This window comes from Pan paniscus, chromosome 7 (genome assembly GCF_029289425.2).
Source record: "Pan paniscus chromosome 7, NHGRI_mPanPan1-v2.0_pri, whole genome shotgun sequence".
NCBI lineage: Eukaryota > Metazoa > Chordata > Mammalia > Primates > Hominidae > Pan > Pan paniscus.
The window spans coordinates 49,218,533-49,229,309 of NC_073256.2; the positions used below are offsets into that span (position 1 = coordinate 49,218,533).

The 10,777-nt window shown below is 45.7% G+C and overlaps 1 protein-coding gene across 6 annotated transcripts in view; it reads right to left on the reverse strand.

Annotated features, from left to right (window-relative positions):
- The window catches only part of GTF2E2 (general transcription factor IIE subunit 2), a 79,703-nt gene extending 77,312 nt beyond the window's left edge, over nt 1-2,391 (reverse strand). For all 6 annotated transcript variants that reach the window (XR_010113125.1, XR_010113124.1, XR_010113123.1 and 3 more), the window contains exon 1: nt 2,102-2,391. The gene's annotated coding sequence lies outside the window, so the exon portion shown is untranslated. The remainder of the gene's footprint in view (nt 1-2,101) is intronic.
- Between the last annotated feature and the right edge of the window lie 8,386 nt (nt 2,392-10,777).

A 10,777-nucleotide genomic window follows, 5' to 3' on the forward strand; every position in this document is an offset into this window, starting at 1 on the left:
GTGCAATCCCGGCTCAATGCAACCTCCGCCTCCTGGGCTCAAGCGATTCTCCTGGCTCAGCCTCCCGAGTAGCTGGGACTACAGGCGCGCAGCACCACGCCCCGCCAATGTCTGTATTTTTAGTAGAGACGGGGTTCATTCACCATGTTGGCCAAGCTGATCTTGAACTCCTGACCTCAAGTGATCCGCCCACCTCAGCCTCCCAAAGTGCTTAGATTACAGGCGTGAGTCACCGCACCCGCCCTCAGTTTCAATTCCTAAAGCCACCTGGCTAGGCAACCCACAAGGCCTCTACATTCAATTTCATAAGTGAAATGAGGACGCTATGAAAGCCGTCCACATCCAGCCCAATTGTTAAGAATGAGAAAATGTGTATGTTATTTTTTAAACAGTAAAGTCATAAAAACATGTTATTTCAGTATTACTATTTTGAGTTGGATCTGAAAGAAGGGAATGATTTATCGGGCTGAGGAAAGTAGGAGACAGCCTTGGGAGGAGGGAAAGCGTGGGGCCAAGAAGAAAGGAGAATTGTCAAGTGAGAAGGTGGGAGCAAAAAGTAGATTGTAAATTTCTAGAACAGGAAACATTTGTGTCTTATTTCACGTTGCAAAGGCAGGACCTCAATCTGGACTTTAAAAAAATTACTCTAAAAGATTTAAATAGACCGGGCGCAGCGGCTCACGCCTGTAATCCCAGCACTTTGGGAGGCCGAGGAGGGCGGATCACGAGGTCAGGAGTTCTAGACCAGTCTGGCCAACATGGTGAAACTCCGTCTCCATTAAAAATTTAAAAAATATGCGGGTGTGGTGGCGGGTGCCTGTAATCCCAACTACTTGGGAGGCTGAGGCAGGAGAATCGCTTGAACCAGGGAGGTGGAGCTTGCAGTGAGCCAAGATCGCGCCACTGCACTCCAGCCCGGGCGACACTGCGAGACTCCGTCTCAGAAAAAAAAAAAAGTAAATAAAGCCGTACAGTTTACAACAAACTAAATGCTTACAGTATTTGACCCTCGCAACTCTAGGAGCAAACAGGTATTAGTGTTATTCCTATTTTAATACGTGAAATCTGAAGTGAAGCTGTCTGGTTAAGGTCGCACAGATGGAAGAGCCAGGGCCAGGACCCAAACCTCCTGAATCCTAACTCAAGTGCTCCTTACACCAGACCTGGAACGCTGGTAAAGGCCTTTAAAACAAAGGCCACCTATGAGGTTCGGGAACGTTCAAAGGCATCTGGAGCAGAAGGCTTCGCAATGTCTGTCTTTCACCATCACGTGCTCGGCCTAACTTTTCCTCCTTTTTCAAAGACTACCCAATATGTGTACTATGTTTTAGATCTCTGGACCCCCCTATGGAGTAAACAGGCTACATCACCATGTCCATTTTACAATTAAACAAAACCACAACTCAAGGAGTTGGCTGGTTCCTCCGTGGGCAGACAGGGAAAACCCAAAAATTAAACTGAAATCTGCCTCCAAGCCCACGATTCTTGCCACCATTCGACCTCTTTCAACCTTACTACTTCCCCTCTCTTTCACTTTTACCCAGCCTCGTTAGTGTCCCTGGCACCTCAGGACCCGGCTATGAAAAGCAGGCTGCTTCGCCCTTAAATGACGGAAGTGGGGAGGTGGGCGAAAAGGGGGCCGCAGCGTTGTTTAGACTGCAGAAATCAACTACTATCGTTAAAGTTTAGGGATCATCACAAACCAAATCTCCAAAAGGTAGCCTAGAAAGCAGTCCGCGTATGAGCATCATTTTAAATCACAGCCTTGAGCTGGCTGGACCCCGCGGCTGCTCAAACTCCACACACGGTTCGCTTGGCTACCGCGCCCGTGAACTTGGAGGCTTAGAAGAGGCACAGTCAGGCGGCAGACCGCGAATTTTCCCTCTTTCCAACCCAAAAGTTTGCTCAATGAACCTCTGGCCTAAAGACAATGCTCCGGGGAACGGTTCGCGTGCTGGGTGTTTCGCTTCGAGAACGGCGGTCCCAGCTTCCCGTGAGCTGGAGGTCACGCTCAGCCTCCCGGGAGGCGGCGGCGCGCCTGCGTCCCAGGGAACAGCAAGCCGGGGCTCCGCGCCCCTCACCCGGCGGCCGCAGCCCCTACCTGAGTGAGAAGGGCAGCCTCGTACGACTCGCCGCCCGCTTCCTGCGCCTCCGCCTCGGCCGGCCGCCCACGCCGGCACTGCACCCTCTTCCTGCTTCTCGTCAGCGCCCCCGCCTGCCCGCACGCACGCCCAGCGCTGACCCGCCAGGTCGGGGTCTCGCCACTGGCGGCGGCGGCGGCGGCGGCGGTAGCTGAGGCGGCGACTCGACCCGGGACTCCGCCCGCCACTTCCCGATCGGGTGCTTGGAGCTCAGTCCCGGCAGCCACCGCGGCGCCAGGGCAGCCAAGCGAGCGCATGCGTCATTGCGTGCCCCGCCTCTGGTGCCGCGGGAGCGGAACTATCCCGCTCTGGCGTCCTGGGGCCTCCATGACAACGAGGGAAGGGCTGGGGTGGGGCCGAGAAGGGGACTGAAGTGGGAGGCGGCGCCACTGAAGATGGAAGGCAGCTTTCTTTATAGACACTTAATTAAAACTGCTACAGCCTGCTCCGGTGTGCGCTGGGATGTGGTGAACCCAGCCGACGACGCTATCTTTCAATGGTTATTTTGTGTTTTTTGTCTTTTTCTTATTAGAGACGTGATCTCACTCGGTCGCCCAGGCTGGAGTGCAGTGGCGCGATCTCGGCTCACTGCAACCTCCGCTCCTGGGCTCAAGCCATTCTCCCACCTCAGCCTCCGGAGTAGCTGGGATCACAGGCGAGTGCCACCACGACGGACTATTTTTGGTTATTATTGTTGTTGTTGTTGTTTGTATTAATAGGGTCTCACAATGTTGCCCAGGCTGGTCTCGAACTCCTGAATTCAAGCGATTTGCCCGCCTCGTCTTCCCAAAGTGCTGGGATTACAGGCGTGAGCCACCGCGCCCGGCCTCAACGGTTATTTTTGTGAGTTTACCCCAGCGCCACACACCAGCACCTGCACACCGAGAACGCGGTTCCAGCTCTTTTACAAGCGAAGAACAGAGGGCCAGGAAGCTAATTAATAAATGACTTGCTCAAGACAGCACAGCTAGCAAAGGCAGCCTCATGTGGAGCACAGCCCAGCCTCTTCCCTCCACCCCTGTGAACTGTCTTAGAAAAGGATTTTGGATTTAGAAGCCAGATAAATGGGTGGAAATAAAGCAGTGGAAAAAATAATTTCATTGCCCGAAACCTGCAGCGTGGCAGGCCTTCCCTCACTCTTATAACCTAAAGCGGCAGTACAGCCAGTGCTCAGCCATTCTGTGGCTGTCGTTGAATTACTGGTTACTCTTCAAGTTACTGAAAGTGTGGCTCAGTTTTCTCATTGGGGAAATGGGGATAATCATTGTACTACTACAATGAGTTACCTGCATTGGACTGTGGTGAAAATTAAATGAGAAAATACCTAAAATTTTATTCAAAACTTGGAAAAAAGTCAAAAGATAATATTTTGTGACTTTTATTAGTTTCATTCTAGAGAATTTTGTAATAAGCCTACTTGATCATCTGACACCCACAGGAAATGTAACTTTGTTTGAATAACAATTGATTAGGGCCCAGAAGATTTACAAAAGGATGAAATCAAACATCAATTGGTAGGAAACTGATGAGGTGTTAGGGGAAAAAGGGGCAGGGAATTCAGTGTGTAGCCAGATAGATAGATAGATAGATAGATAGACAGATAGATAAAATTCCAAAGGTTAAGGTTGCATTTTTCTGAGAAAAATTAACAGGTTTTGTATCAACTTAGCAGTTTTATTTCAGCATTCCTTTCCCCAGCGATTATATAAATATCATTTTTCAGAACTGGTAGAAATCCGTTTTATGATTCTGCTGGCTCCCTTATTAATGAGTGAGAGACTTATACATATGGACAATGGCTAAACCGCATATGATAATAACACTCTAACTCACATAAGCCAAACCATAACCTCTACAGCAATCAGCTCAAAATGGTCAGAATTTTCTCAAGAAGGCTGCCAACTTTTGTATTTTAACCTCTCTGTCCTCAGACACCAGTATCAGCCAGAGAAAGCCAAATATTCTTCCCAAACCAATCCTGTTAAGTTTCCTGCTTCAAGTTAGACAACTTCCAGCTTCCCCTGCCAACATCCCTAAATCAGAACACATCAGAAGCATCCCTTTTTTCCTCCACTATAAAGCCTCCCCTCTTCCCGATTGCTTTTGAGTGTCTGCCAAACTCAAGTGTGGTCGCTGCCCCCATTGCTATAGCAAGCTCTGAATAGTCTCTATTCTCACTTGGCAGGTCTACATTTCTTGCGTTAAATAAAACTTTGACATATATTCACTATCTCTTCCCTTGAGACTTAGAAATCTAACAATTAGAGAATCTTTACAGAATTAAATCTTTCACAAAGAAGGTGCTCAATAAACGCTTACAGTGAGTAATTTCATGTCAATATCTTGACTCATTTCAGCCAGTTGAAACAGCTAAGCTACTGATAATATCAGAATGTACTATCTATAATCCAGACTCTCAAATCTCAATTGCGTCCCCTTTACCCAGAAGTTAGCTCTTGTTATTAATATCATTGAAACCCTCTCATACAAACCCCAGGAAACCTTATTACATTACAAACTCCTGCTTATACTGCCTGTTGCATGTGTCTAGGTCTTAACACTGAAAGCAATGGCTTCATTCATTCTGAGGCAGGAGAATAGGGTCTGGAAGCAGAGAACCTAAGGCCAATTCATGCTGACTCCCTAGAAAGAGCTAAATCAAAAGGAAAACCCTAATTTTCCACACCCAAGTAACAAAAGGACCAGAGGCTGCTCCCTTTGCAACCCCTCACCCCCATTTTTCTGCCTGGCAGATGAAAAATTGAAAGTACCTCTGGCCGGCCGTGGTGGCTCATGCCTGTAATCCCAGCACTTTGGGAGGCTGAGGCAGGTGGATCACTTGAGGTCAGGAGTTCAAGACCAGGCTGGCCAATATGGTGAAACTCCGTCTCTACTAAAAAATACAAAAATTAGTGTGTGGTGGCGGGCACCTGTAATCCCAGCTACTCAGGAGGGTGAGGCAGGAGAATCACTTGAACCAGGGAGTCAGAGGTTGCAATGAACCAAGACATGCCACCGCACTCCAGCCTGGGTGACAGAGTGAAATTCCATCTCAAAAAATTAAAATAAAAAATAAGGTATCTCTGATTGGTCCCCTCTCGCAACCAATCAGGTTGGTTGCAGACCAAGTCTTCATTTGCATAGGAGTATAGTTTTGTAACTTCACTTTAGCCTCTGATTGGTCACTTTCTGCATCCAATCAGATATTTGCATAGGGTGTAACTTTGTAACTTCACTTTAGCCTCTGATTGGTCCCCTCCTGCAACCAATAAGACTGATAATAGGCCACTGCTTTGTTTACATAAGGTATACACCAAGTAACCAATGGGAAACCTCTAGAGGGTATTTAAACCCCAGAAAATTCTGTAACTGGGATCTTGAGCCCCTATGCTTGGCCCGCTCCCACCGTGTGTAGTGTACTTTCATTTTCAATAAATCTCTCCTCTCATTGCTTCATTCTTTCCTTGTTTAATTTGGGCATTTTGTCCAATTCTTTGTTCAAGATGCCAAGAAACTGGACACCCTCCATCAGTAACAATTCTAAACACTTTGGGGTAATATCCTGTACCCTGAAGGTACTCCTTAAGTGAAGACAAAAATGGGATCACTGTATGGCTTGTAATTATGTCAGGGGTACTTGCACATGGACACTACACTACAAATGAACTAAAACATAATTCCTTTTGTCTGCTGGTAGTGTAGACTACAATGACCAACTTAATACTGTCCAAACATCACCCCAAATTGGCTTGATTTCAGAGAGTTCAATATTAGGAGTTAAACATAAAGTGTGCATCCTGCCTTCTCTTTCTTCTTATATAACCTAGACATCACCTGGGTTCCTTCCGAGGCACCCTTTAGCCAAGGCTTAAGGAGAGGAAAATATCCCACTCTGAGGTGAGAAATACAGCTGTTTATATGTTCTATAATACACACAGTTTTCACCACTGATGTTTAAATAAGCCTCCATCATAATTAAAACCACCTACATGTTGGCAGTCTAAGTATTTACAGGCCAGAATGGTGTGGCTAATGTCAAATTACATGAAGAACTAAGCAACTAATGCAATAGCAATTTATTTCTTACCTCATGATTGCTTGTAATATCCTGCATACTCTTTGGTAGAAAGCATGGTGGCTCCTTTATGTTGTGGGAAGTCAGGGACCTCAAACGGAGGGACTGGCTGAAGCCATGGCAGAAGAACGTGGATTATGAAGATTTCATGGACATTTATTAGTTCCCCAATTTAATACTTTTATAATTTCTTATGCCTGTCTTTACTGCAATCTCTAAACATAAATTGTGAAGATTTCATGGACACTTATCGCTTCCCCAATCAATACCCTTGTGATTTCCTATGCCTGTCTTTACCTTAATCTCTTAATCCTGTCAGCTGAGGAGGATGTATGTCGCCTCAGGACCCTGTGATAATTACGTTAACTGCACAAATTGTAGAGCATGTGTGTTTGAACAATATGAAATCTGGGCACCTTGAAAAAAGAACAGGGTAACAGCAATGTTCAGGGAAAAAGAGAGATAACCTTAAACTCTGACTGTCGGTGAGCCATATTTCTCTTCTTTCAAAAGCAAATAGGAGAAATATCGCTGAATTCTTTTTCTCAGCAAGGAATATCCCTGAGAAAGAGAATGTGCCCCTGAGAGTGGGCCTGTAAAATGGCCCCCTTGGATGTGGCCGTCTTCTATGGTTGAGCTGTAGGGATGAAATAAGCCCCAGTCTCCCATAGCGCTCCCAGGCTTATTAGGACGAGGAAATTCCTGTCTAATAAATTTTGGTCAGACTGGTTGCTCTCAAACCCTGTCTCCTGATAAGATGTTATCAATGACAATGGTGCCCAAAACTTCATTAGCAATTTTAATTTCACCCCGGTCCTGTGGTCCTGTGATCTCGCCCTGCCACCATTTGCCTTGTGATATTCTATCACCTTGTGAAGCACGTGGTCTCTGTGACCCACACCCTATTTGTACACTCCCTCCCCTTTTGAAAATCACTAATAAAAACTTGCTGGTTTCATGGCTTTTGGGGCATCATGGAACCTACTGACATGTAATGTCTCCCCCCAACGCCCAGCTTTAAAATTTCTCTCTTTTGTACTCTGTCCCTTTATTTCTCAAACCGGCTGACACTTAGGGAAAATAGAAAAGAATCTACGTGAAATATCGGGGGTGAATTTTTCCTAATATCTGGCTGAATTTCCCCCAATACCTTTAGGGCAATATAATTTATATATCTTACAAAACATTATTCTGTTCAGACCTATCTAACCCTTCTCACCCCTACCTCCAAAAAGTAACTCAATATAACCATAGGTTGAATTCCAATTTGGTAGATTAATTTACTGTTGTATTTGCCTGTGGTAAAAAAATATATATATAAAACATGAAATTTGCCATCATAAAATGATTTACCATTTTAAAGTGTACAATTTGAGGGCATTAATACATTCACAATATTGCACCATCACCACCACTATTTCCAAAACTTTTCATCACCCTGATCAGAAACCCTGTACCCATTGAACAATACCACCCTATTCTCTCCTCCTCCCAAACCCTGGTAACCTCTAATCTACTTTCTGTCTAGACAAATTTGCTAGATATCATATATAAGTGGAATAAGACAATATTTGACCTTTGGTGTCTGGCTTGTTTCACTTGGCACAATGTTTTCAAGGTTCATCTGTGTTGCAGCATGCATCAGAACTTCATTCCTTTTTATGTAGTGGCTTAATTTTACATTTTAATGTTTTTTTATTTTTTTAGAGACAGGGCCTTGCTGTGTTGCCCAGGCTGGAATGCAGTGGTGTGATCATAGCTCACTGCAGCCTAAAACTCCTAGGCTCAAGCAATCCTTCTACCTTAGCCTCCTGAGTAGCCAGGATTACAAGTGTACATCACCATGCCTCGCTCGTTTTTTTATTTTTAATTTTAGAAGAGATGGTAATATGGTTTGGATTTGTGTCCCCACCCAAACCTCATGTGGAATTGGAATCTCCAGTGTTGGAGGAGGGGCCTGGTGGGAGGTGATTAGATCATGGGGCATATTTCTCCCTTGCTGTTCTCATGATAGTCAGTTCTCACTCGCGGTTTAAAAGTGCATAGCACCTATATAATCCCAGCTACTTGGGTGGCTGAGGCGTAAGAATCACTTGAGCCTGGGAGGCAAAGGTTGCAATGAGCTGAAATCGTGCCACTGCACTCCAGCCTGGGTGACACAGCAAGACTCTGTTTCAAAAAATAAAAATAAAATAAAAGTGTGTAGCACCTCCACCTTCTCTCTTCCTCCTGCTCTGGCCACGTAAGATATGCCTGCTTTCCCTTTGCCTTCTGCCATGTTTGTAAGTTTCCTGAGGCCTCCCCACTCATGCTTCCTGTACAGCCTGTGGAACCATGAGCCAATTAAACATCTTTTCTTTATAAATTACCCAGTAATTTATAAAGCTCTTTATAACAGTAGCTCTTTATAACAGTGTGAGAATAGACTAATATAGATGGGATCTTGCTGTGTTGCCCAGGCTGGTCTCAAACTCTTGACCCCAAGCCATCCTCCCACCTTGGCCTCCCAAAGTGCTGGGATTACAGGCATAAGCCACTGTGCATGGCCTATTTTAATTTTTTACATTATTTTCATTGTTTGGAAGAAGAAAACTTAGGAAAAGCAGATAAACTTGTTACAGCAGGTAGCTAATCAGGCATGAGCAGAGCAGGAGAGGGCTCCTCCCACCCCACCAGGAATGTCAGGTGACCGTCAGTTGCCAGACTATCTCTAAAATAATAACTGGTCACAGCCGGTGCCAGGGAAAGGCAGTCTCCCAATAGAAACACCTGAAACTGGTGATCAGCAGCTTCCCCAAAAGATCTCAGGAGTTGGGCAAGAGGGCTCAAGCAAGCACATTAAGAGGCACACTGGCAGAGTTTAACTGGTATGTGACCTTCCAGGGACATCCAACTGGTAAGGGAAGAATGCCTCAAGGGAGCATGTGTACAATTCCAGTAAACACACTGCACATGCTCACCTTCCAAGCGCTGGTAGGCCACTGTGCATGTGGACAGACCACCCCAAGGGAAGAATCAGGGGAGAAGGGACACAAGACCCTGGAAGTATGCCAACGTATTACACCCTAAGTCAAAGGTCAAATGGCACACTTGATATCTCAAGTCACCTGCTTGGCCCTCTTGCAAGTGTACTTTCCTTCCTTTCATTCCTGATCTAAACATTTAAATAAACTTTCACTGCTGCTCTAAAAATTGCCTAAGTCTCTTTCTGCCTTATGCCCCTCGGTCGAATTCTTTCTTCTGAGGAGGCAAGAATTGAGGTTGCTGCAGACCTGTAAGGCTTCACCACCAGTAACAAATCTACTTCATTCTGCCATCAAGTGATAACTGCCCTTGATTCCCCTCACCTGTTAATCATCTCAACCAACTAAATAGATACCTAAATTCTCAAAATACCCAACAAAGCAAATTAGTCCACATCCACACAAACCAAGAGTTAAAGTAAGTTCATATATTACCCTTCACCTGTCTGGGTTTCTCTAGCATTAACAGTCTCTCTGCCAGGCCCAGTGGCTCATGCCTATAATCCTAGCACCTTGGAAGGCTGTGCAAAGCTTATAGCTTGCAGTGAACGCCAAGAATGAGTTCTCAGACAATTCCAGCTGAGCAGGGTGGGAAAGCAACTCTTCTGAAAGAGTGCCACCCCAGAATCCATCCACCAAGTATTTATTGAAAGGGCTTGTTAAACTGCAAACATCCACCAGATGGCCATTTGAGGTTGGATACTTTAGGCACATATGACCTCGTAAAAGCACTCAAACCGCATTTTCAGGAGGCTGTTTTCAGCGTTCCTTATCACACACTCCACTCCTTGTCCTGTTTTCAGGGTCAAGGAGTTACATTCTTATGCACAAATAGCATACACACAGTGCCTCAGTATTTTTCCATGCCCCGACCTCAAATGCCATGTACATCAGCTTGAATATGTTGCCATGCACCCCCTACAGGCTGAGGCAGGCAGATTGCTTGAGCCCAGGAGTTCGAGCCAGCCTGGGCAACATAGCAAGACCTCATCTCAGAAAAAAAACCAAAAAAACAAAAAAACAGTCTTTGTCCCCTCAGAACCTTTTCCCCGCCTTCTAATTAAACTTGCCCAATCCTGAAAATATCTTTCCGAGACCCTGATTCCTTCTCAAGCATTCATCCTCTATCAAACTTTCTCCAAAGGTTCAACATTCTATTTTTTTTTTTTTTTCAGACGGAGTTTCACTCTTGTTGCCCAGGCTGGAGTGCAGTGGCACTATCTTGGCTCACCACAACCTCCGCCTCCTGGGTTCAAGCGATTCTCCTGACTCAGCCTCCTGAGTAGCTGGGATTACAGGCATGCGCCACCACTCCCGGCTAATTTTATATTTTTAGTAAAGACAGGGTTTCTCCGTGTTGGTCCGGCTGATCTTGAACTCCTGATCTCAGGTGATCCGCCCACCTCGGCCTCCCAAAGTGCTGGGATTACAGGCATGAGCCACCGCGCCCAGCCTCCAACATTTGCTCTTGCCTCCACTTAGTAACTTTCAGTCTTCAGGGGTTAAAATACTGGCCTTGGAGCCAAACAGAACTAACT